The following is a 23952-nucleotide window of genomic DNA, read 5'->3' on the forward strand; positions in this document are numbered from 1 at the left end:
CCGAGCCAGCGACGCCCTCATACTGTAACAGAATAGAAAAAAAAGTTCATTCGGCCCGAGCGAGATTACAGTGTGCAGTTCTGCAATTCAGAGTACTGCATCGATGTGATCGCACTGGGAAAGTTGCAGGAGAGATTCACTGGGATATTGTCTGGGCTGAAGAGTTTCAGTTGTGAGGAGAGATTGGACAGACTGGGGTTGTTTGTCGCCGAGCAGAGGAGATTGGAGAAGGCATGACTGAGATGTAATAAATACTGAGGAATATGGATAGGATTGACCGAAAGAAGCCTTTGTTATTGATGGAGGGATCGAACACCGGGGCCAAGAGATGTTGGGAAAAGGCAGAAAGGTTTGAGTAGATTTGCGGAAAGGGTCAGAGGCGGAAATCATTCTAACCTTTAAAAGAATTGAGATGTTAATTTGTAATGCCAAAACATATAAGATTATGGGCTAAACGATGGAACTTGATTCAGGTCTTCAAGCAGTTGTGTTGGACAAGTGCGGCCACAACAGGCTGAAGGGTCTCCTTCGATGTTGATATCCTCCACAGTATCGTGGTTAGTGTCCCCTCCTGTCACAGGGCTCAATTCTCCGCTGGGGGCATCGTGAATATTTTAAGCCTGTCGCTCTGTTCCCCAGTGAAGGTTATTCATGCCTGGCTTTCTATTCTCGATGGGACATGTCACAGGAAGGACAGTGCTGTCTGAATCAGCGTGGGGAAGGACTGCAGCTCCTGGGGAGAGAGAGTGTCAGTGAAAGTGCAAACACATAACTTCAGCCAACTGCACATTGTGTTTGTGTTGCAATGAAAACCATGAAATAGAGTTGCTCCTAACTGATATGTTTATTTAAAGCAGGAATCTGAGGAAGAAAACAGAATAAACCCATTCAGATCTGAGTGCAGAAACATTTCCAGCAGAACTACTGAGGTTGTACAGCGTAGAACCGCGTTTGGATGCATTGAATTCGGGTTGGTGGGCGCAGTTTGCTTTCACTCGGCGGAGCTGCCAGTGTGAAAAGCCATTACACATGATATAGATAGTGTTCAATGTGATGGTACATTTGTTCAGTGGTTCGCACTGCTCTTAAGTCTGTAGGTTAGGTGGGTTGGCCTGTTAAATTGCGCTGATGTGTCCAGGGAGTGAATTCAGTAAGTTAAGTGAATTAGCCATGGGTAACGCAGTGATAAGGTCAGCAGTCACACGATGCCAGGTTTTATTCCAGCAGGTATATTTGAAATCACAAGCCAGAGGCCTGCGGGGATAGAGATGGGAGCTAGGTCTTATTGAGATGCTGTTCAGAATTTCCCTACCGACCTGATTGACTGAACTGCACTTTCTGCATTGTCGGAAATCTGTGATTCTATCAGAGAGGACACTGCCAGCGTTTACTGGGTCGCTAAGACATTAGAGACGATGCTGACGGCGTTTATTGGGGATGGAGTTTTATTTATTTGTGTTTTGGAAAATTTGACCCTGAACCAAGGAAAACCGAATGGAATTTTTCCAGCGTAATTGAGGTTTGGACAGTCAACATATGGAAAATTCACTCTTTCAAGTTCGTATATTTCTGAATGTCAGGCTTTCAAAACCATCGATGTAGGACAAATAAATGATGGGAGCAGAATTTCTGTCACTCTGAGAATCCGTTTCCAAAATATTTGGAAAGGCACATTTCGAGACACACAAACAATGAGTTTCACCAGGAGAGAGACAGCCTGCGGCCAGGTGAACGTGTAAAAGTGGGGTGTGGGGGGTGGAAGGTGCGAGGAAACAGTATCTAATTTGGACGACTTCAGACGCAAAGAAATATCAGAAACGTCTGCAGCTGAGTAAGATTCAGCAAAAAACCTCAGAGTTTAGAACGATTTCTATTAATATTCCATATGAAGCTTTATAAATGGAACTGAGCAGATTTGGCATATTGTCAAGGCAAGCTATTTCATAATGAATAGGAAGTGACCAGTCTCTTAGAGATCGATTTCCTGCTTTAACCCCATGCCTTAAAGGTGGGAGGACGATCGCCATGATGTTGGGTTCATTTGATACACACTGAAATCTACCAAAGTAACTGAGCATCAAAACTGGCATCTTGTTTTGTAGTTTAACCTTCTGTTTTTCTCATCAGTATTTCCTTTAAGCTGAAATAAATTCCGAACAAAATTGAACACAATATTGAGCGTTCCAATCATATAAATCCAATTCACTTCCGATTATTGGAATGAACAGAGTGAAGTTGCAGCAACATTAATAAAACGAAACGAACAAAACTGCATTCTGGGAATTTTACCCAGTTCAGGTTCAGCCATATGAGAAAGCCCATCAAGCTAAAACATCACCTTCACTTCTCACTCCGTACATACTTCTTCACGTGAGAGAGAAACTGTCTGAAGAAATTATGCGTCAAGACTAAATGTGCGTGTGAATGTGACGGGAATTTCATGTTTGCTGGTTCGTTCTGAGACAGTTCCGTCTCGGAATAAATCAAGGACAAGGTATTCCTTCCAAGGACATGGTGAATCTCTTGGATTTTGCAGGTATTATTATTCCGTCGAAAGCAGAAAGATAATGGTGTGGATTCGATTCCGCTCAGGGAATTTCTTACAGCCTAGGAGCACCATATGTAAACTTGACGGGGTCACATTTGAGCCCCTTTACAGTGGGCTGAAGTCTCCCAGGGGTTCAGGCGATGGGTTCTCTTCCATTGCGCATGTGTGGATTTGAACCCTTCTCTGGCTGTGACTTTTATGAAACGCAGCTGTGGTTTCCCTTTGTGCCTCGCATCTTTAGGATACATTGGATGGAGAATCTTGCTTTTGTCCTTCATTGCACCGGAGATTTGTGATAAATTGGTACCTCATCAAAGTCGAAGTAAAGCAATTTGTTTCTGTTGTATGTTACATTGGGATAATGAAAAGGAGGGCAACGTTTCTTTCCTCCTTTCATTCCATCTTGACTTTCTATGAATTTACATAGAATGAAAGGGGAACAAATAAGGAGAGATCGGGTGCAATAGTTTATCCAGTGGGATTGTGAATTTTAATGTAATACTCCACACAAAGTTCTGATCAGTATTTTAAACAGTCAATTGAATTGAAACCGCAGAAAATCTTTCCAATGAAACGAATGTTTCATTCTTTCACAATCTTTTGCAGTGTGAAGCATACCGCGATCCATCATCCAGCGTGATCTCCAAGTTGGCAACAATATTAGATCCACCAATTTTCTTCAGCAATCACAACATTTGCACATACCCATTTGTGGTGTGCCCAGTGCCATTTGTTGTATCCAGGCCACAGCACATTTCTTGATCATGAACTTATGAGCTAAGTTCCTGATCTGTCTGATCAGTTTGAGAAACCTTTTCTATCACTTCATCCCATCCCTCAGAATTCTAAAGATATCAATAAAATAGGGCGTTAGACCAAATGATGTAGGATTGGAAATCGGCCATTCATCCCATCAAGTCTGCTCCACCAGTCAACGAACTCATGGCTGATCTGATAATCCTCAACTCCATTCTCCAGCATTGCCTCGAAAAAGCTTCATCATCTTTCTGGTTAAATATCTGTCTGGCACAGTTTGAAAGTACACAACAACTCAGCCTCAACAACAATTTCGGCAAGGAGTTCAACCGATCCACTGGCCCCTGAGCAAAGAAATTACTCCTCATTTCTGAAATAAATAGGCAACATCTAATTCTGAGTTCATGTCCTCTGGTGCTCTCCTCATATCAGAGGGTGAACCACCTGCCCGTATCTACCCTGTCAAGATCCCATGAATATTGAACGTTTATAAATGTTACTATGTGATTATAGAGCTCTCCTCCGTCTCCTTTGTTTCAAGGAGAATAATCCCAGCCTGACCAATCATTCCACGAAGCTCCATTTTCTCCAGTGTTGACAACATGTTCATTAATCTCTGCTGTCCCCTGCAGCGACCCTACATATTGTTAAGGCAGGTGGAGACATTTATGTGAAGAAACGGTTGAAATTTCAATCACAGACAGGAATTGTATCTTGAAATTAGACAGCCACTGGAATCAGATTTGTCCACACAAGGACGAAATAGAGTAAGTATCACTCTGACAAATGAGAATCTAATCATATCTCATTGACATTCAATAACATTACTGTAAACAAATTACCCCGTGTAATCGTCCATAGAGCTATTATTTCGGGGGAAAAACTTATTGAAACTGGCTACATAAACACTTAGACAACAACAACTTGTTCTTGAGACATTTTTTGATGATAAACCCAACTCATTGTTCCGTGAATCCTACATCGTTTGCAAGGCACAAATGAGACGTGGAATATAACTCTCTCCATTTGCCTAGATAGGTATAACTTCAACAACACTTAAGGAACTGGACACCGTCCACGACAATGCAGTCACTTGAGTGTATCCTCTTCAACACCTGCAATATTCATTCCCCCCACCACCAAGGCGCAATTGCAGCAGAGTGCACCAACTATAAGATGCACTGGAGTAAGTCATTCGGGCATTTTTGACAACCTTCAAAGCTCAACAGTTGTACTGACTATAAGGACAAGATTAGAACATGCAACGAAACGCCACCATTTCCAAGTTACCCTCCAAGGCCCATAGCACCCTGACTTGGAAAGGAATCAGTGAGAAACTCATTGGTGAAACGGTCTTGATGGGCAAAGTTGCATACTTCAGCCTTCCATCTTTTATCGTAGAAATTTAAGAAAAATGTTGATTTATGCGGTGACCAGACTTGTGCTCAGTCCTTTAGCTGTTCCCTAAACTGCTGGTTGCTAAAGTTCTGCTATCATCCACAGCCTGTGGTCAACAATAGAAAATACCCGAAAACCCTCTCAATCAACTGACTCCCCTCCAGATTAGAGTGGTGTTGGAGAAGCACAGCAGGTCTGGCAGCATCTGAGGAGTAGGAAAAATGGACGTTTCAGGCAAAAGCCCTTCATCAGGAATGAGACTGGGAGCACATGGGATGGTGAGATAAATGGGAAAGGTGTGGGGCTGGGGAGAAGGTAGCTGAGACTGCTGTAAGTGGATGCAGGCGGGGGGTGAACATGAAATGTCAGAGAAGTAGGTGGAGTGGATAGGTGGGAATGAAGATGCACAGATGGGAGAAGTCAGGCGGACGGTCTTGAGCTGGAAGGTGGGAACTGGTGTAAGGTCGGGGGAGGGGAAATGAGGCAACGGGTGAAGTCCAAATTGATGCCTTGGGGTTGAAGGGTCCCGAGGCGGATGATGAGGTTTTCTTCCTCCAGGCATCGCGTCGTGAGGCAGTGGCGATACAGGAGGCCCAGGACCTGCATGTCCTCGGGAGAGTGGGAGGGGTAGATGAAATGTTTCCCCAAGGGTCACTGGGGTCGATTCTTGTGGGTATCATGGAGATATCCTCTGAAGTGTGGTGTGAGAACACATCTCCTCTCTCCAACTCAGAGGAGACCGCATCGGGAGGAACGTATACAAGAAATTACATGTGTGGAAGTGCAGGAGAAACTTTGATGGATGTGGAAGCCTCCATTAGAGCCTTGGACAGAGGTGAGGAGGTAGATGTGGGTGCAGGTTTTGCAATTCCTCAGCGACAGGGAAATTTATATTTCCCTCCCCACCCCTATCCACTTTTCACAAAGACTGTTTCCACCACGACTACCTCGACAATTCCTCGCCCTCCAATGACCCAACCTCCCCTCGCGGCACCTTCCCCTGCCACTACAGGAATTGCAAAACCTGCACCCACATCTTCCCTCTCACATCCTTCCAAGGCTCCAATGAGCCTTCCACATCCATCAAATGTGCATGTGCATTTCCACACATGTCATTTATTACATTGGCGCCAACAGACACATTCTCGGAAAGCGCTTCAGAGAACATTTCCAGGGCACCCGCAACATTCAACTCCAAACCCCCATGACCAAAAACATCAATTACCACACCCTCCCCCTCCGACTCTCCCAAGGACATGCAGTTCCTGGGTTTTCTCCACCGCCATTCCCTCACCACCAGACGACAGATCTTCCACCTTGGGGCCCTCAACCCCAGGGCATCAACGTGGTCTTCACCAGTTTCCTCATCTCCCCACGGCCACCTAATCCGAGTTCCAACTTTCTAACTTGGCACCATCCTACTGACCTGCCCCATCTGTCTATCTCCCTTTCCACCTATCCGCTCCACCCTCTTCTCCGACCTATCACCTTTAACCCCATCTCTGTGCACCTCTTGCACTCAGCTAAATTCTTCCCAGACCCAGTCCTCCCGTTTATCTCTCCACCCTCGAGGCTCCCAGCTTTATTCCTGATGAAGGGCGTTTGCGCGAAACGTTATTTTTTTTCTGCTGCTCGGATGCTGCCTGACCTGCTGTGCTTCCTCAGCACCACTCTAATCTTGATTCTGATTTCCAGCACCTGCAGTACGCACTTCCGTCCATCTGATTCCCCTGTCTATTGATCTTGAATAGGCAGTTGCTGAAGTTCCAGCATCATTTCCCTGCTCTTACATTCCCACCTGCGGTCAAGACCAGAAAGTACATCCAACCCATCGAGACCACTTGATCCCTTGTCCAATCACATTCAAACATTCGTGAATGTCTACTCCAATATCTCTTTTATTACCTTACACCACCTCGATATTCACACTTTTCTCATTGTGCGTCCTCAAATTCATTATCACCCACTTCACTGGATTGAATTCCTTTCAGCACATTTTCTTGCCAATTGTTTCCAATCTCCCTGCAGTCTACGGCTTTCTTCCTCATGGTTAACGACATGACTAATTGTTACCTGATTTGCAAACAGCTAAATGATGGCCACGACAAATAATTAAAAATCGTTGACCTATATGAGTAAACAATAGAACTCATAGAAGCCATGGTTCATAAGCTTGCAGAGGACAGCAGAATTGGAGACTGCAAAGAAGGTGATCTAAGATTCCAGAAGGATCTTAATCCATTGCGTCTTTGGGCTGAAAATGTCACATGAAGTTCCATTTGGATCAATGGAAGGCATAGCATTTTGCTACATCAAATATTAGTAGGGCTTATACAATTACTGATTGGGCGTTGCATCGTGTTGTGCAACACGGAAACCAGGAATGCAAGTACATAATTCATTTTAGTTTGCTTCATATATAGACAGAATGGTTAAAAAAAATGTCATCTTGCCTTTGTTGTTCAGTCCTTTGAGCGTAGGAGTTGATCCGTTATGTTGAAGTTGAATAGGACATTGGGTGATGCTTCTTCTGGAATACTGTGTCCAGTTCTTGTCGCCCAGTAATAGCAAGGAAATTATTCAGATGGAGTAGGTATAGAACAGGTAGACCAGTGTATGGCTAGTGGGGAAGGTTTGTGTTATAATGAAAGGCTGGATCGGCTGAGAATATTTTCACTCGAGCACTGGAGTTTGAAAGGTGACCTGAGAGAAACTTATAAATTATTGAGATTTCGGCTCGAGTTAACTGTAACTGTCTTTTCTCTAAGGAGGAGGGACATCCAGACGAGCGGGCAAATGTTTAAAGTGAAAAGAGGGATTTAAAATAAGACATTAGAGTCTTTTTTTAAACAGAGGATGGTTTATGTGTGCAATTCACTTCCTGAGGCAGTGATGAATGAAAGTACATTTACAATATTTACAGGATATTTGGATCGATAAATGAATTGGAAAGTATCAGTGGAATTAACAAAATCTATTCATTCATGCCTCGTACATAATTTATTGCCCAGAGCGAAGTTCAGAATCAACCACGATATAATGGATCTGGAGTCACATCCCAGCCAGACCAGATAGGTATGGCAGTTTCCTTCCCTATCAGACATTAATGAATCAGATCTACTGATTCAGCATCAACATTCGACTCTAGGTATTTATTTAAATAAAAACCCAGCATCTGCCATGCCAGGGATTGAACCCGTGTCCACAGAATTATATCTGGACATTCATATGAACAATGCAGTAATAATATCACAAGAGCATTATTAACCCTCAGCAGTTACAAGAGCCGTCAGATGCGACTCGTTTTGTTTGGCATTATGTTCAGTATGAGCTGGTAGGAGTGAAAGGCCTGTTTTCATGCTGTTTGAGTCTATGACATTTGAAGCTATGAAACTGGCAGCTGGTTCGAATTAACAGCAGCATTGACAGTTTAATTGATCTCCTTCTGGGATATGTAATCTTGCTGGTTACTCTGGATGTTCTTCTGCTCATTGAGCCCTTCCCACACGCGGGATTGTTGAATAGTCTGTTTGCAGTTTGACTGAGTAGATGATTTTTCACTTCAGCAGGTAATTGAATCCCGCATTGCCCTGGTTTCTCTGTGATATCGGTGTCCTTGCATATACCCAGGATGAACGATTGGTTCAAATCATGTCCATGCAGACGCAAGTCCCGTTGTCCATGTTGTGAATGTGTTTTGATTCTTCCTGATATACCCACAGGGTGTGGATGTCGCTGGTCAGGACAGCATTTGTTGTTCTTCCAGATTCGCTGCTGTCTCGCTGCACAAAAGACATGGATTCGCTCCCAGTCTCGTGTGACTGTGTGCAGTTTGCACATTCTCTCTTTGCTTGTGTGAGTTTCCTCCCACAGTCTGAAGGTGTGCAGGTTACTGGGATCAGCCATGGGAAATGAAGGGGAACGGAATAGGTATGGAGTGTGTGTCTGATAGGATGTGCTTCAGAGGGATGGTGTGGACTGGAAGGGCCGAATGGCCTGCTTTCCCACACGGTCGTCATTCTCGGATGAAGGGTCAGCTATTTTGTTCAGGTCCTGGAGACACAAGTAGGCAGGATTGGGTAAAGACGGTAGCATCCCCTGTATAAGCGAAATTCATGAATGGGATTGCAGGAAATTAAAGACTTGTCCACTGTTCCTGAGATCAGGCGTTCATTCCAGGTTTTATTCATCGAACTTTAACATTACCAGGAAGCTGAGGAAGAAACAGGGTAAATCAATTTCGATGTCAGCGCAGAAACATTTTCCGCAGCATCATGAGGAAAACTGACAAATTGCTCCTCAGAACTGTTAGTTCACAGAGATGTTTTTTTGTTCCACTCAAGCCCATAAGAAATTGAATAACAATTTAACTAACACTTGAAATATTAGAACACACCAGGCGATGAGTCACGTCTGGAAACTGTGTTTCCAAGCCAGTTGTTTGATAACTGTTCATGATGCAATAGGCTGAAGTACCATTGGCCATGCTTTTAAAAACTCAAAAACTGTCATTTTTCACCTGAACAAAATAGGCAAAAAACAAAGTCATCAAGAAAAGTTCCAAGCATTGCACATGTCGTCCTTGGTGCGAACGTGCTGAAATGCAGCTGTCTCACTGCTATTTCCCAATGTTGATTTCCAGTCAGGGAAAACATTTTGTTGTTCCTTATGGAAATCTTAGATTGAACATGAGTTCCTGACATTACAAAACAGCAAAGGTAACAGTTCTGTCAGAGTCAGTGAGAATTTCATATCGGAGATGAAATCAAATGGGAAGAAACGCTGAAATCAGTTGCCTTTGCCTGCTCAGACTCAGTACTACAAAATGATCCTCATTGAAACATATAGGTATTTTCAAGGATTTAATAAGTTGGATGCAGAAAGTTTGGTTCTGTTGCCAGAGCACCTCGTATCGAATGACTTGGAGATGCCGGTTTTGGACTGGGGTATGCAAATTTGAATATCATAGAACCCCAGGTTATATTTCAACAGGTTTAATTGGAAGTACTAGCTTTCGGACCACTGCTCATTCATCAGGTGATTGTGGAGTCCACAGTTGTAAGTCACAGAATTTATAGCATATGTTTACAGTGTGATGTAACTGAAATTGTACATTGAAAAATACCGTGATTGTTTGCTAAGTCGCCGATCTGTTAGAATGTCCATGTTAGCTTCACTTCCTTCATATGTAAAGTGCAAAACTTTTTTATTTTAAAGTTTCTTTCTCAGGTGAAGTTGAACAACTGGTGTCTGCCCGCCCCCCCCCCCCCCCGTGCTGCTGTCTGTTCCATAATGTTTAGAATGATTCTAATTTATAAAAATGAGTTGCCAGAGTCTTACATGGATTCGTGCAGTTTTTCAGCAAAGTACAATGTAACTCTGCAAGTACAAATTCACCCCACAGACGTAAATGTGTGTGTGTGTGTGTGTGTGTGTGTGAGTGTGGGTGTGGAGGAGGGTCTCTGTTTGTAGATCGGGCAATGGGATCACCTGTACTGTGACATGAACCCAATGACCATGGGTACCGAAGTTAGCTATCAGTCTCTGTGGGGGCACTTTTAGCTGCTGCCTGTTCCGAAGACCGCCTTGGAGGATTGTCACCCAAAGATCCGAGATCGAATGTCCTGCATCACTGAAGTGCTCTCCAACTGGGAAGGGGCACACCTGTCTGTTGATTGATGTGCATCGCCCATTCCGTTGTTGTCGCCTGTGCTCAGCTTTGCCAATGTACCATGTCTTAAGGGCATTCTTGCCTGCGATGTTGTTTTTTTTTAGATTAGCGTCAGTCTAAATATTATGGCATGTACGCAGCATACAGGGACGAACACCTTCAACATATTATCTGTGATGACACTAATTGCTAAAGTCCACCTGAGAACGTAACTGTTAAAATAAAGTTTTCCGATTTACATAAGAAAGAAATGAACCTAACATAGTCATTCTAACAGATGGAAGACTTAACAAGCAATCAAGGTATTTTTCCAATGTATAATTTCAGTGACATTACACTGTAACCTTTCGCTATACATTCTGTATCTTACCACTGTGTACTCCACAGCCACCTGATGAAGGAGCAGCTCTCCAAACGCTATTGCTTCTATTAAATCTGTTGGACTATGACATGTGTTGTGCGATTTTTAACTTCGTATTAGAATGCGGATCTCACAATTAAAATAGAGACGAAGAAGCATTTATTCTCTCAGACAGTTCTGTATCAGTGGACTTTCTTGCAGCAGAAGGCTGTTGAGGAAGTGTCATTATGTGTAATGAGGCTGAGATCGGCAGATCTTCAAACTGCAAAGACATCAAGCGTTATGGAGAAAGGCAAGAAAGTGCAGTTCAAGGTTATCAGATCAGATATGAAATCATTCAATAGCGGAGTAGACTTGATGATCTGAATGGTGTCTATCTGTTCCTAAACTTGTTGGCCTCAATATGATGCTGCAAAACCGACCTCAGTAAAATGTGCCAAATTTAAAAAAGCGTGATCCCCCGGGGCACTGAACCGATGTGAAATGTACAAAGAACAACACACAAAGGGCAGACGATATTGGGTAACTGATCTGCAGTGAACAGTATACCAAGGTAAACAGGAAAACCGATATTCATTATCTACATTGAACCTGGCTCCACGAGGCATGTAGTTAACTCTCACAAACCACTATTCCCCTTCCGTTTTCCTGACGCCCCCTCCGTTCTTGTTTTAAACAAATTGATTGTCAGGTAATTGCAGATGACATTGCTGATGTGGAAGTGTAGCATATAAAACATAGAACATTACAGCGCAGTACAGGCCCTTCGGCCCTCAATGTTGCGCCGCCCTGTCATACTAATCTGAAGCCCATCCCATCTACACTGTTCCATGTACGTCCAAATGCCTCTCCATTGACGACTGAAATGCACTTAAACTTGGCGAATCTACCACCGTTACAGGCAAAGCATTCCACGCCCTAACTACTCTCTGAGTAAAGAAGCTACCTCTGACATCTGTCTTATACCTATCTCCCCTCAATTTAAAGTTGTGACCCTCGTGTTTGCCGTCCCCATACTTGGAAAAAGACTCTCCCTGTCCACCCTATCTAAACCTCTGATTATCTTGTATGTCTCTACTAAGTCTCCTCTCAGTCTTCTCTCCAACGAGTACAGCCTCAAGGCCCTCAGTCTTTCCTCGTAATTCATTCCTTCCATACCAGGCAACATGCTAGAAAATCCCCTCTGCACCCTTTCCAAAGCGTCAAAATCCTTCTTATAATGCGGTGACCAGAAATGTTCACAAAACTCCAAATGTGGCCGTACAGCTGCAGCATAACCTTCTGATTCCAGAACTCAATCCCTCTATTAATAAAGGCCAAAACACTGTTTTCCTTCTTAACAACCCTGTCAAGCTGGGTGGCAACTTTCAGGGATCTGTGTATATGGATACCGAGATCTCTCTGCTCATCTGTACTCCCAAGAATCTTACCATTAGCCCAGTACTTTGCATTCCGATTACTCCGGCCAAAGTGAATCACCTCACACTTGTCCACATTAAACTCCATTTGCCACCTCTCAGCCCAGAACTGCAGCTTATCTCTGTCTCTCTGCAACCTCCTACATCCTTCGTCACTATCCACAACTCCACCGACCGTAGTGTTGTCCGCAAATTTACTAACCCACCCTTCTAAGCCCTCATCCAGGTTATTTATAAAAATGACGAATAGCAGTGCACCCAACATCGACCCTTGCGGAATGCTGCTAGTAACTGGACACCAAGATGAACATATTGCATCAACTACAACACTCTGTTTTTTTTCAGCGAGCCAATTACTGATTCAAACTGCTGTGTCTCCCACAATCCCATTCCTCTGCATTTTGTATAATAGCCTACTGGGGGACCATTATCGAGCACCTTGCTGAAATCCCTATACAGCACATCAACCGGATTACTCTCATCACCTGTTTGGTCACTTTGTCAAAAACCTCATAAGATTCGTGAGGCACGACCTACCCTTTACAAAACCGTGCTGACTGTCCCTGATCAGATTATTCTTTTCTAGATGATTATAAATCCTATCTCTTTAAACCTTTTCCAACACTTTACCAACAACTGAAGTGAGACTCACTGGTCTGTAATTACCAGGGTTATCTCTACTACCCTTCTTGAACAAGGGAACCACATTTGCTATCCTCCAGTCCTCAGGCACTATTCCTGTAGACAATGATGATTTTTAGATCAATGGCACAGACTCGGCTATCTCTTCCTATGCTTCCCAGAGGATCCTAGGATAGATCCCATCCGGCCCAGAGGACTTGACTATTTTCACACTCTGCAATATTTCTAATACTTTCTTCCTTGTGTACCTCAATCTCTTCGAGTCTCGATGCAAGTACCTCTGTATCTTCCTCGCCAACATTTTCATTTTCGATAGTGCACACTGTCAAAAAATATTTATTTAGTGTTTCCCATGTCTCCGCTGACTCCACACACAACTTCCCACTATTATTCTTGATTGGCTCTAATTTAACTCTCGTCATTCTTTTATTCCTGACATACCTATGGAAAGTCTTGGGGTTAACCCTGATCCGATCCGCCAACAACTTCTAATGTCTCCTCCTGGCTCTTCTGAGCTCTCTTATTAGGTCATGCAGGGAAACTATTCTGTCTGCTGCACATCATTCTGCTTCGAAATATTATGCAGTATTTCATATTGATTACTGTAAACGTTAACCTTTAACAAGACATGACAGTGAAATCAGTGAATCCTCATCACTATACTACCAGGGAAGATTTCTGTTAACATCACCCTGGACATCATGAGATTCGCCATTCTATTCTCCCATCCTTCTGTGCGTGATCCCCTCGGCCCTATTCCGGTCTTGTTGGTTGGTTTACAATACTGAGGCTATCCAATCATCTTTGCATTTCAGTTTCTAAAGAATGAGACCTTCTCTCTGAGCTGGCACTGTGCTTGCTCAGTGGTGATAACACTGTCCTTGTAAACTAGAAAAGGGCTTGAAATAGGCCATTCCTGTTTTTCATTCCAAGAACATGAGACAAACCGTTTGGCAGGACAGGAAATAGCGGGCGTGAGCAGTGATCAAGTTTGGCAGCAAGAAAGAGGGAAGGCAGTATAAACTACAGAGCAATGGGGAAACAATAGGCCATAAGACCATAAGCCCATAAGACATAGGAGTGGAAGTAAGGCCATTCGGCCCATCGATTCCACTCTGCCATTCAATCATGGCTGATGGGCATTTCAAATCCACTTACTAGCATTCTCCCCGTCACCCTAAATTCCTCGAGACAACAAGAATCTATAAATATTTGGCTTGAAGACATTTAGCGTCCTGGCCTTCACTGCACTCTGCGGCAATGAATTCCACAGGCCCACCACTCTCTGGCTGAAGAAATGTCTCCGCATTTCTGTTCTGAATTTACCCCCTCGAATTTTAAGGCTGTGTCCACGGGTCCGAGTCTCTTCGCCTAAGGGAAACACTTTCAAGCGTCCACCCTTTCCAACCCTGCATTATCTTGTACGTCTCTATTAAGTCTCCCCTTAATCTTCTAAACTCCAAGAAATACAATCCCAGGATCCTCAGCCATTCCTCATTTTAGACCAACCATTCCAGGGATCATCCGTGTGAATCTCCGCTGGACACGTTCCAGTGCCATTATGTCCTTCCTGAGGTGTGGGGACCAAAACTGGACACAGTACTCCAAATGAGGCCTAACCAGAGCTTTATAAAGTCTCAGTAGCACAACAGTGCTTTTATATTCCAACCCTCTTGAGATAAGTGACAACATTGCATTCGCTTTCTTAATCACGGACTCAACCTGCATGTTGACCTTTAGTGAAATCTCGACTTGCGCTCCCAGATCCCTTTGTACTTTGGCTTTACGAATTTTCTCACCGTTTAGAAAGTAATCTATGTTTTTATTCTTTTTGCCAAAGTGCAAGACCTCGCATTTGTTCACGTGGAATTCCATCAGCCATTTCCTGGACCACTCTCCCAAACTGCCTAGATCATTCTGTAGCCTCCCCACTTCTCCTCAGTAAAACCTGCCTGTCCACCTAACTTCGATTCGTTGTAAACTTCGCTAGAACGCCCCCAGTCCCTTCATCCAGATCATTAATATATAATGCGAACAGCTGTGGCCCCAACACTGAACCCTGCGGGACACCGCTCATCACCAGCTGCCATTCCAAAAAAGAACCTTTTTGCCCAACTGTCTGCCTTCTGTCAGACAGCCAATCCTCAATCTATCCCAGTAGCTCACCTCAACACCATGAGTCCTCACCTTGCTCAGCAGGTTCCCGTTTGGCACCTTATCAAAGGCCTTTTGGAAGTCTAGATAGACGACATCCACTGGTTTTCCCGGATCTAACCCAATTGTCACCTCTTCAAAGAATTCCAACAGGTTTGTCAGGCATGACGTCCCCTTACTAAACCAATGTTGACTTATTCTAATCAGACTCTGCTCTAAGAATTTAGAAACCTCATCCTTAATGATGTATTCTAGAATTTTACCAACAACCAAGGTTAGGCTAATTGGCCTATAATTTTCCATCTTTTGTCTTGATCCTTTCTTGAACAAGGGGGTGACAACAGCGATCTTCCAATCATCCGGGACTTTCCCTGACTCCAGTGACTCTTGAAAGGTCTCAACCAATGCCTCCGCTATTTCCTCAGCCACCACTCTCAGAACTCTCGGATGTATCCCATTGGGGCCAGAAGATTTATCAATTTTAAGACTTTTTAGCTTTTCTAGCACTCTCTCTTTTGTAATGGCAACCATACTCAACTCAGCCCCCTGACTCCCTTGAATTGTTGGGATATTACTCATGTCTTTCACTGTGAAAACTGACGCAAAGTATTTGTTATGTTCTCCTGCTATTTCCTTTTCTCCCATCACTAGGCTTCCAGCATCAGTTTGAAGTGACCCAATGTCTACTTGTGCCTGTCGTTTGTTTCTTATGTATTGAAAGAAACTTTTACTATCATTTCTAATATTACTGGCTAGCCTACCTTCATATTTGATCCTCTCCTTCCTTATTTCTCTCTTTGTTATCCTGTTTGTTTTTGTAGCCTTCCCAATCTTTTGATTTCCCAGTGCTCTTGGCCTCTTTATAGGATCTCCTTTTCTTTAGTACATTTCCTGACTTCCTTTGTCAGCCATGGCTGTCTAATCCCTCCCCGGATAATCTTTCTTTTCTTGGGGATGAACGTCTGTAGAGTGTCCTCAATTATACCCACAAACGCCTGTCATTTTTGCTCTACTGTCTTCCCCGCTAGCCTCTGCTTCCAGTCTATTTTTGTCAGTTCCTCTCTCATGCCCTCATAATTGCCTTTATTTAACTGTAACACCATTACATCCCATTTTGCCTTCTCTCTTTCAAACTCCAGACTGAACTTTACCATATTATGATCGCTGCTTCCTAAGGGTTCCCTTACTTTAAGATCTGTTGTAAAGTCTGGTTCATTGCAAAGCACTAGGTCCAGAATAGCCTGTTCCCTTGTGGGCTCAATGACAAGTGTTCCAAAAAGCCATCCTGTAAGCATTCCATGAATTCCCTTTTTTTTGGATCCACTGGCAACATTATTTACTCAGTCCACCTGCATATTGAAGTCTTCCATGATCACCGTGACCTTGCCTTTCTGACATGCCTTCTCTATTTCCCTGTACATCTTGCGTCCCTGGTCCTGACCACTGTTCGGAGGTCTGTACACAACTCCAATTCTGTCTTTTTGCCTTTGTGTTCCTCAATTCCACCCACACAGACTCCACATCATCTGACGCTATGTCATTCAGTGCCATAGATTTAATTTTGTTCTTAATTAACAAGGAAACCCCACCCCCTCTGCCGACCTCCCTCTCTTTTCGATAAGTTGAAAATCCTTGGAGGTTTAACTGCCAGTCCTGACCCCCCTGTAACCAAGTCTCTCTGATGGCTACCACATCATAATCATTCACTAGTTCATCTGCTTTGTTATGAATGCTACGAGCATTCAGGTAAAGTGCCTTAATGCTAACTTTCTTATCATTAGAGATATTGGAAGTCATATGATGTCCTAATTTATCCTTGCTTTTTTCTGCATTCCCAGTCTGCCTCAATTTTAAATCCACCTGGACACATGCTATCCTGCTGCTGATCTTTGCATTTAACGCCATACTCCCTGTTGCTTTCATTTTCACTTCCTCCCAACTCAGAAGTTTAAAGTCCTACTGACCACACTATTTATCCTCTTCGCTCGAACATTGATACCTGATCGGTTCAGGTGGAGACCGTCCCAACGGTACAGAACCCCCCCTGTTCCAAAACTGATCCCAATGCCCCATGAAGTGGAATCCCTATTTCCCACACCAATCCCTTAGCCACGTGTTAACTTGCCTAATTTTCTTGTCCCAATGCCAATTGGCACGTGGCTCGGGCAATAATCCGGAGATTATGAACCTTGAGGACCTGTGCTTCAATTTCCTGCCCAGTGCTTCGTAATCCCCAAACAGTTCCTCCACCCTAGTCTTGACTATGTTGTTAGTACCAACGTGGACCACAACAACTGGATCCTCCCCCTCCCGCTCGTGAGCCTGATCACGAGCTGAATGTGAATTACTTAATCTCTCAGGTGTGACTGCCTCCTGAAACAAAGCGTCCAGTCAACTCTCCCCCTTCCGGATGTGCCACAGTGTTGGAAACTCAGATTCCAGATCAGCAACTCTGATCCGGAGTTCTTCCAGCAACCAACACTTGCTGCAGATGTGGTCACTGCCATTCACAATGGGATCAGCCAGCTCCCACATCATACAGCTACAGCACATCACCTGCCCAGACATCTCTGCTTAGTTAATTAATTACTTATTTACTTTGTACAAGTTTGAGATAGAATACTTTCTGATATTTCACTGCTATAGTCTTTCCCTAATAAAGAATTAATATATATATACAAACAAAGTAAATTTTTAACCAGTCACTAGTAAAGAAATAGAAAATCCTTACCTTAAAAAAGAACAGTGTAGTTAAGGAGGTTAGAAAGGACGGTGGGTGGGGGATATACCGGTGTAGAATCTCAGGTTTAGCCGCCTTCCTGATTTATATACTCACTGCTTTCCTTTCCGGCTGCCCCTCTGGTAGCAGTCACTTCCTCTGCTGCTCCCGCTCCTTCTGTGAAGGTAAGTAATTTTAAAACAAACTGTCTTACCTTAGCTGTAGTCTTCCGGGTTCGTTTTTACTCATCCGCTGCTTCCACTCAAATGGGCAAGGAACACTGGGACGGGAGGGGCTGAATACTTCCTTTCTTTGCTGTAACCAGACATTGGCGTTGAACTCTGAAATGGGACAACATCAGACAAGGTGGTGAAATCTTACTTTCTGCTTGTTTTCTCCCGAGGCCTGTGTCACACTTGGGGAAATGTGTCTGCGTGCTTCAGTCTATGGGTAAAAATGTGGTTCAGTTCCCATCTCAAATTGTAATCCCATTTATCGTTTTTTACGAGATTAAAACGTTACAGAGAAATTAGCATTCAGGTGAAACGTCAGAGTTTACAAGGTTACAGACCAAGTGCTGGGAAATGAGATGAAGGGACCCATTTCTGTGCTGTAAACACTCGATAATTCAATCATTTTTGAGGGTAAACATATCTGCAGTGATATAATTCCAAAAACGGTGTTATGAAGAAACGGTGCAAATGCTTCTGCCCTCATCCCTGGTGATCTAGTGGTTAGTATTCAGCGCTTTAACTGAGTGGCCTGGGTTTCATTACCGTTCAGGAAATCAGGACTTCTTGATCCTGATGCAGAGAGCGCAGCTCTACCAGGAATCTGTTTCATGCCTTTGATCAGTCAATACCCCAGCTCTTCAAAGAAGGGAAAAGTGCCTTCCCTCTCACTGCACAGTCGGACAGTTAATCCTTCATTCTCCTCTGATTCCACTTCCCAAAGAGTTTCAAAAAATATTGTCAAAACTCAGTCTCAGCTATTTCTTTTCTGTGCTTTTCATCCACAGAAGCTGCAGCGATTGAGTGCGTTGGTTTCTGAAAACGAAACTTACCTATGAGCAATGTGTGGGGCTATTCCAGGATTGCCTTCTCTGACAACGGTGGGACATGACTGATGTTGTCTATGATATGGAAGTGCAAGTGTTTGAGTTGAGTAGACAAAGTTAAAAATTACACAATATCAGCGCAGAGCCCAGCAGGTTTATTTGGAAGCAATAGCTTTTGGAGAGTCGCTCCTTCATCAGGTGCGTGTTTTTCTGCAGAAACTTGGTGTGTGTGTCAATATGCGCGATCTTTTGGAAGTTCATCTGGACTTTAACCGACCGTTCGTGGTGTCGACGGTACCCATGACTTGGAGGTGTTGGTGTTGGACTGGGGTGGATACATTTAATAATCACACAAAGCCATTTTAGATTCCAAGAGGTGACAAACACCTGATGAAGAAACAGTGCATGGAACACTGGTGCTTCCAAATATGTCTGTTCAATACAATCTGGTGCTGTGCGATTTTTACTCTGATAGGTCTTGGCAATGATTAACTGATCGAAGACAGTGAAAGAATTTTCGTTCGTGGACATGAAAATTTCAAATATTACCCACCTCAGCATAACAAAAATGAGTAGGTTGGATGTGTGATGAATCGCCATAATGCACTTGCGCAAAGTAAAAGTTGAACTTACAACCGCCTAATGCATTGCCAGCTATACGAATGGTTGTGCCACTGGCCAGATTCACAGCTTAGGTTTTAGACGCTGCAGAGCTGTGGTGTTAACAAGGACATGAACAATAGCAGTAACAGTCACAAGGCGAACAAAGAACAAAGATAATCACCATCATTGATTCACTTCAAATTGTCCTCAAAAAAACGACCATTCACAATCTGATTAGCCAATCAATGAGGTCACTGCTGATCTTGGAAATTGCAGCTGACTTTGCTACGTTTTCACCAAAATTTGAAGTAAACTCCAGCCTAATCATAACATCGCATATTCCCATTAATTTTCAGCTTTAGATTACGTTAGTGACCTGTCTGTATTTGCTGGAAATGAGTGAAAACGTCCTTCCGGTGATGTAATCCAGTGCAGAGACGGCAAGAAAAGAAAAGACAAAGACATGAAACATCACTCCCATTTCTCTCTGTACCAATGCGTTTTCCTGAGTTCAATATTTGCAGGACTTGTCTTTACTATCTAAAGAATTAATTATTTTCCCGGGAAAGATTCTTCATAAATCAATTAACATCTGAGGTGTTGAAACATATTTTACTTCAGATTAAAATAGTTGAATATCCTTTCCCCCAGCCTAATATCCCAATCCACCCTCCTCTTCCATGTAAATGCAAGCTGATCCAGGTGATGTTGGAGCTCCCAACCTGACGTTCCAATGCTCCTTGCTGCTCCATGTCAATAGAAGCGGCTCTACTTGAAGTTGGAGCTCCCAGTCTGATGTCCCAATGTTCCCTCCTCCATGTCTATAGAAGTGGTCCAGTTGAGGTTGGATCTATCACTCTGATGTCCCAATGCTCCCTGCTGCTACATGTCCTTAAAAGCTGCTCCAGGTGAGAGTGGAGCTCCCAGAATGATCTCCCAAAGCTCCCTGCTCCAGGCCAACTGAAGCTTCTCCAAATGAGGTTAGATCTTGCATTCGGATGTGCCAATGCTCCCTGCTGCTCCATGTCAATGGAAGCTGCTCCAGGTGTGGTTGGAACTCCCAGACTGATGCCACAATGCTCCCTGGTCCACGTCAAAAGACGCTGCTCCAGATGAAGTGGGAGCTCCCATCCCTGGCAGCTCACATACGTCTACACCATCATAGAAATACTGCCCACTGAACATTTCCACCACTGGAGCCATTGGTAGAATATCCACATCATGAGCAGCTAATATTATTTTTAGTCACCACCGAATCATTATTTCCAAAAGTCATTCTTTCTTCAACCTTATTTAGCATGTGCATACTGCAGTCAAGCCGAAGTAAGATAATGGTGCTAATTGATCTATGCTTAAAAAACATTACATCCTATTTTTAATGTGGAGTAACTGCGAGTTAGCAAGGTCAATGTTTATATTGAAATCACACTTTTATTCCAGGTGAGAGAATGTGGTTTGCATTATTTAAAATGAACTTGTTCACTGTGTAAAATGATTAAATAAATCTCGATTTCAAAACAAAATTGGTAACGTTGTCATCCATCTTGAAATGTGATGTCTGCTTCTTTCAACCAGACGGGTATTATAACGAAAAGTCTATACATGATATGCGTATAAAGACACTTTAAATCGCAAGGAATGTGAAGGTTTGTAGCTCAGGTTGAGGTTTAGGGTGTAGGTTTGCTCGCTGAGCTGTAGGTTTGATATCCAGACGTTTCATTACTTGGCTAGGTAACATAATCAGTGGCGATTTCCAAGTGAAGCGAAGCTGTTGCCTCTTGATTTCTATTTATACCTTTCTCCTGGATGGGGTTCCTGGGGGTTGTGGTGATGTCATTTCCGGTTTGTTTTCTGCGGGGTTGATAGATGGCTTTTAGATCTATGTGTTTGTTTATGGTATTGTTGTTGGAGTGCCAGGCCTCTGGGAATTCTCTAGCATGTCTTTGTTTAGACTGTCCCAGGATCAATGTGTTGGCCAAGTCGAACCGGACTACCAAAAATCCATAAACCAGGAGCCCCCTCAGACCCATAGTCTCATTACCAGGCACACCAACTTACAGACTGGAAAAAGAACTACACGCAAGACTGAAATACCTCATAGAAGAGTCACAGCACTCCATCCACTCCACCCAGGAATTCCTAAAAATCATCAAAAACACCATAGTAGAGGAAGGGGAAGCAATGGTCTCATTCGACATAATAGCACTGTTCACCTTCATCAACATCGACCTGGCAAAGGAAACACACTTTTAGAAGAGACCATCACACACACCAACCACCATCAATCACATTACCAACGAAAACATCATGAAGCTTGTGGACCTGTGCCTCACCACCCACTTCACTTTCAACAACATAGTCTACAAACAAACCCCCAACGGCCCATCCATGGGATCTCCGCGATCAGGATTCATAGCAGAAGCGGTAATGCAAAGACTAGAACAAACAGCCCTAGCAACAATCAAACCAAAATCTGGGTCCGCTACGCAGATGACACCTTTGTCATCACAAAACGAAACAAGATAGTAACGACATTTAACATCATCAACCACACTCTCACAGGCATAAAGTTCAACAAGGAGGAAGAAACCGACAACAAACTCGCATTCCTGAATGACACCTTAGAAAGAAAGGACAACGGAGAACTACAAACCTGTGCATACAGAAAACCGACAAACACTGACCAAATACTTAACTACACCATTAACCATCCCATCACACACAAACGAAGCTGCGTCAGAACAGTATTCCAACGAGCCACCACACACTACAGCACAGACGAACTTCGGAAAACAGAGGAAAACCACCTTTACAATGTATTCGAGAAGAACAGATACTCAAAAAATACAGTCCACACATTCCTCAAGAACAAACCACGACAAGCAGACCAAACACAGCCAGAAACCATAACCACCTTACCATACATCAAAGAAGTTTCAGACATGACAGCCAGACTACTAAGACCCCTCGGAATCCGAGTAGCACACAAACCCACCAACACTCTCAAACAAAACCTAACAAACTTAAAAGAACCAGAACAATCCACCGACAAAACCAACGTCATCTACAAAATTCCATGCAAGGACTGTCACAACTACTACGTAAGACAACAGGAAGAACGTTAGCCACCAGGATATACGAACACCAGCTCGCCAAAAAAAGACACGACCTTCTCTCCCTCGTAGCCCGACACACGGATTAAAAATACCACCATTTCGACTGGGACAACACATCTATCCTGGGACAGGCTAATCAAAGACACGCCCGAGAATTCATAGAGGCCTGGCACTCCACCAACAACGCCCTAAACAAACAGATAGATCTCGATGCCATCTATCAACCCCTTAGAAAACGAAAGGGAAATGACATCACCACAAACCCCAGGAACCCCATCGATGAGAAAGATATAAATAGAAAGCAGGAGACAACAGATTCGCTTCACTTGGAGGTCGCCACTGATGATGATGTTACCTAGCCAAGTAATGAAACGTCTGGATATCAAATCTACAGCTGAGCAAGCAAACCTACACCCTACATTTTAAATTATTATTCATGTTTATGTTGCATGAATCTGCGGTTATTGATCCACAGTTTAGTTTCACTCCCCAATGGTAACATGCTGATTTCTCCAGTTGTTCATAGTTCAATGTGATGTATCCAGTGTGTGCATAACGAGAGGGAGCTTGCTTCCCACATGTTGTTTTTATCTGTGCCTATGTCCAGCATTCATCAATGGCGAGAGCAAGGGGCGAGGGGGAGACCAATGTGTAAGTCTTTCCGTGCCCATGCACGGCACCCACATTGGCAATTCTCCACTGTGCATTTACAGCCAGTTCTCAGTGCCCCTACACCCACGCCCTGCCCCTTTGAAATATCGCCATCATTTTGTGCTGTCTCGCTGTGCTCTTCTCACCAGGATGAATTACTTCTACTCAACCTCCGTCAGATTTCATCTGACGAAACGTTCATTAAGAATTCCTTTGCATAAACATGCACTTCGCAGCTCTCGTTATTTGATTTTCCTGGATGTCTTTCATACGAAAAAAACGTTCACAGCAACTTGATTTGCAAAAGGAAACCGCACTCCCTTTCATTATCCCAATGCAATCTACATTTCAATACAGTTTAGTCAACAGGCTCAGACCATTCTTTGAAATTTTGTAATAGCGTAAATGCATATAAACTGACCATGAGCGTTCCAGTTCCAATATGACAGCGGTGATCATCTGGAAACAGCACCACGAAAATGCCATTGATGACAGCGACGAGAGTGGGATTCGAACCCACGCGTGCAGAGCACAATGGATTAGCAGTCCATCGCCTTAACCTCTCGGCCACCTCGTCACAGACCCTGCAGCGGCTATGACCTTATGAATAATTGAATTGGGTAAATTATGCAGAGCAGCAGATATTTCTCCCTGGTGTTGGTAAAATGATAAATAACACAGTACGGTTCCAAGACTATGGTCTGACCCCTGGGTTGTGGGGCAAGTGCACTCCCACTGTCACACTATGCACACAGTGATCTGAACAAAAATGAGGAAATGAATATGTAACAAGGTCTGTTGAATTCTGTGAAGATTTGAAGTCAACGGAATGAAGAACCCGAGACAGCAGGAGGTGTT

The 23952-nt window shown here is 43.6% G+C and overlaps 1 non-coding gene across 1 annotated transcript; it reads right to left on the reverse strand.

Annotated features, from left to right (window-relative positions):
• Positions 1 to 23589: 23589 nt before the first annotated feature.
• trnas-gcu (transfer RNA serine (anticodon GCU)) lies at positions 23590 to 23671 on the reverse strand. Its single transcript has one exon. It is a non-coding gene; the product is annotated as a tRNA-Ser (tRNA).
• Positions 23672 to 23952: the final 281 nt, after the last annotated feature.

Source organism: Chiloscyllium punctatum, chromosome 18 (genome assembly GCF_047496795.1).
Source record: "Chiloscyllium punctatum isolate Juve2018m chromosome 18, sChiPun1.3, whole genome shotgun sequence".
NCBI lineage: Eukaryota > Metazoa > Chordata > Chondrichthyes > Orectolobiformes > Hemiscylliidae > Chiloscyllium > Chiloscyllium punctatum.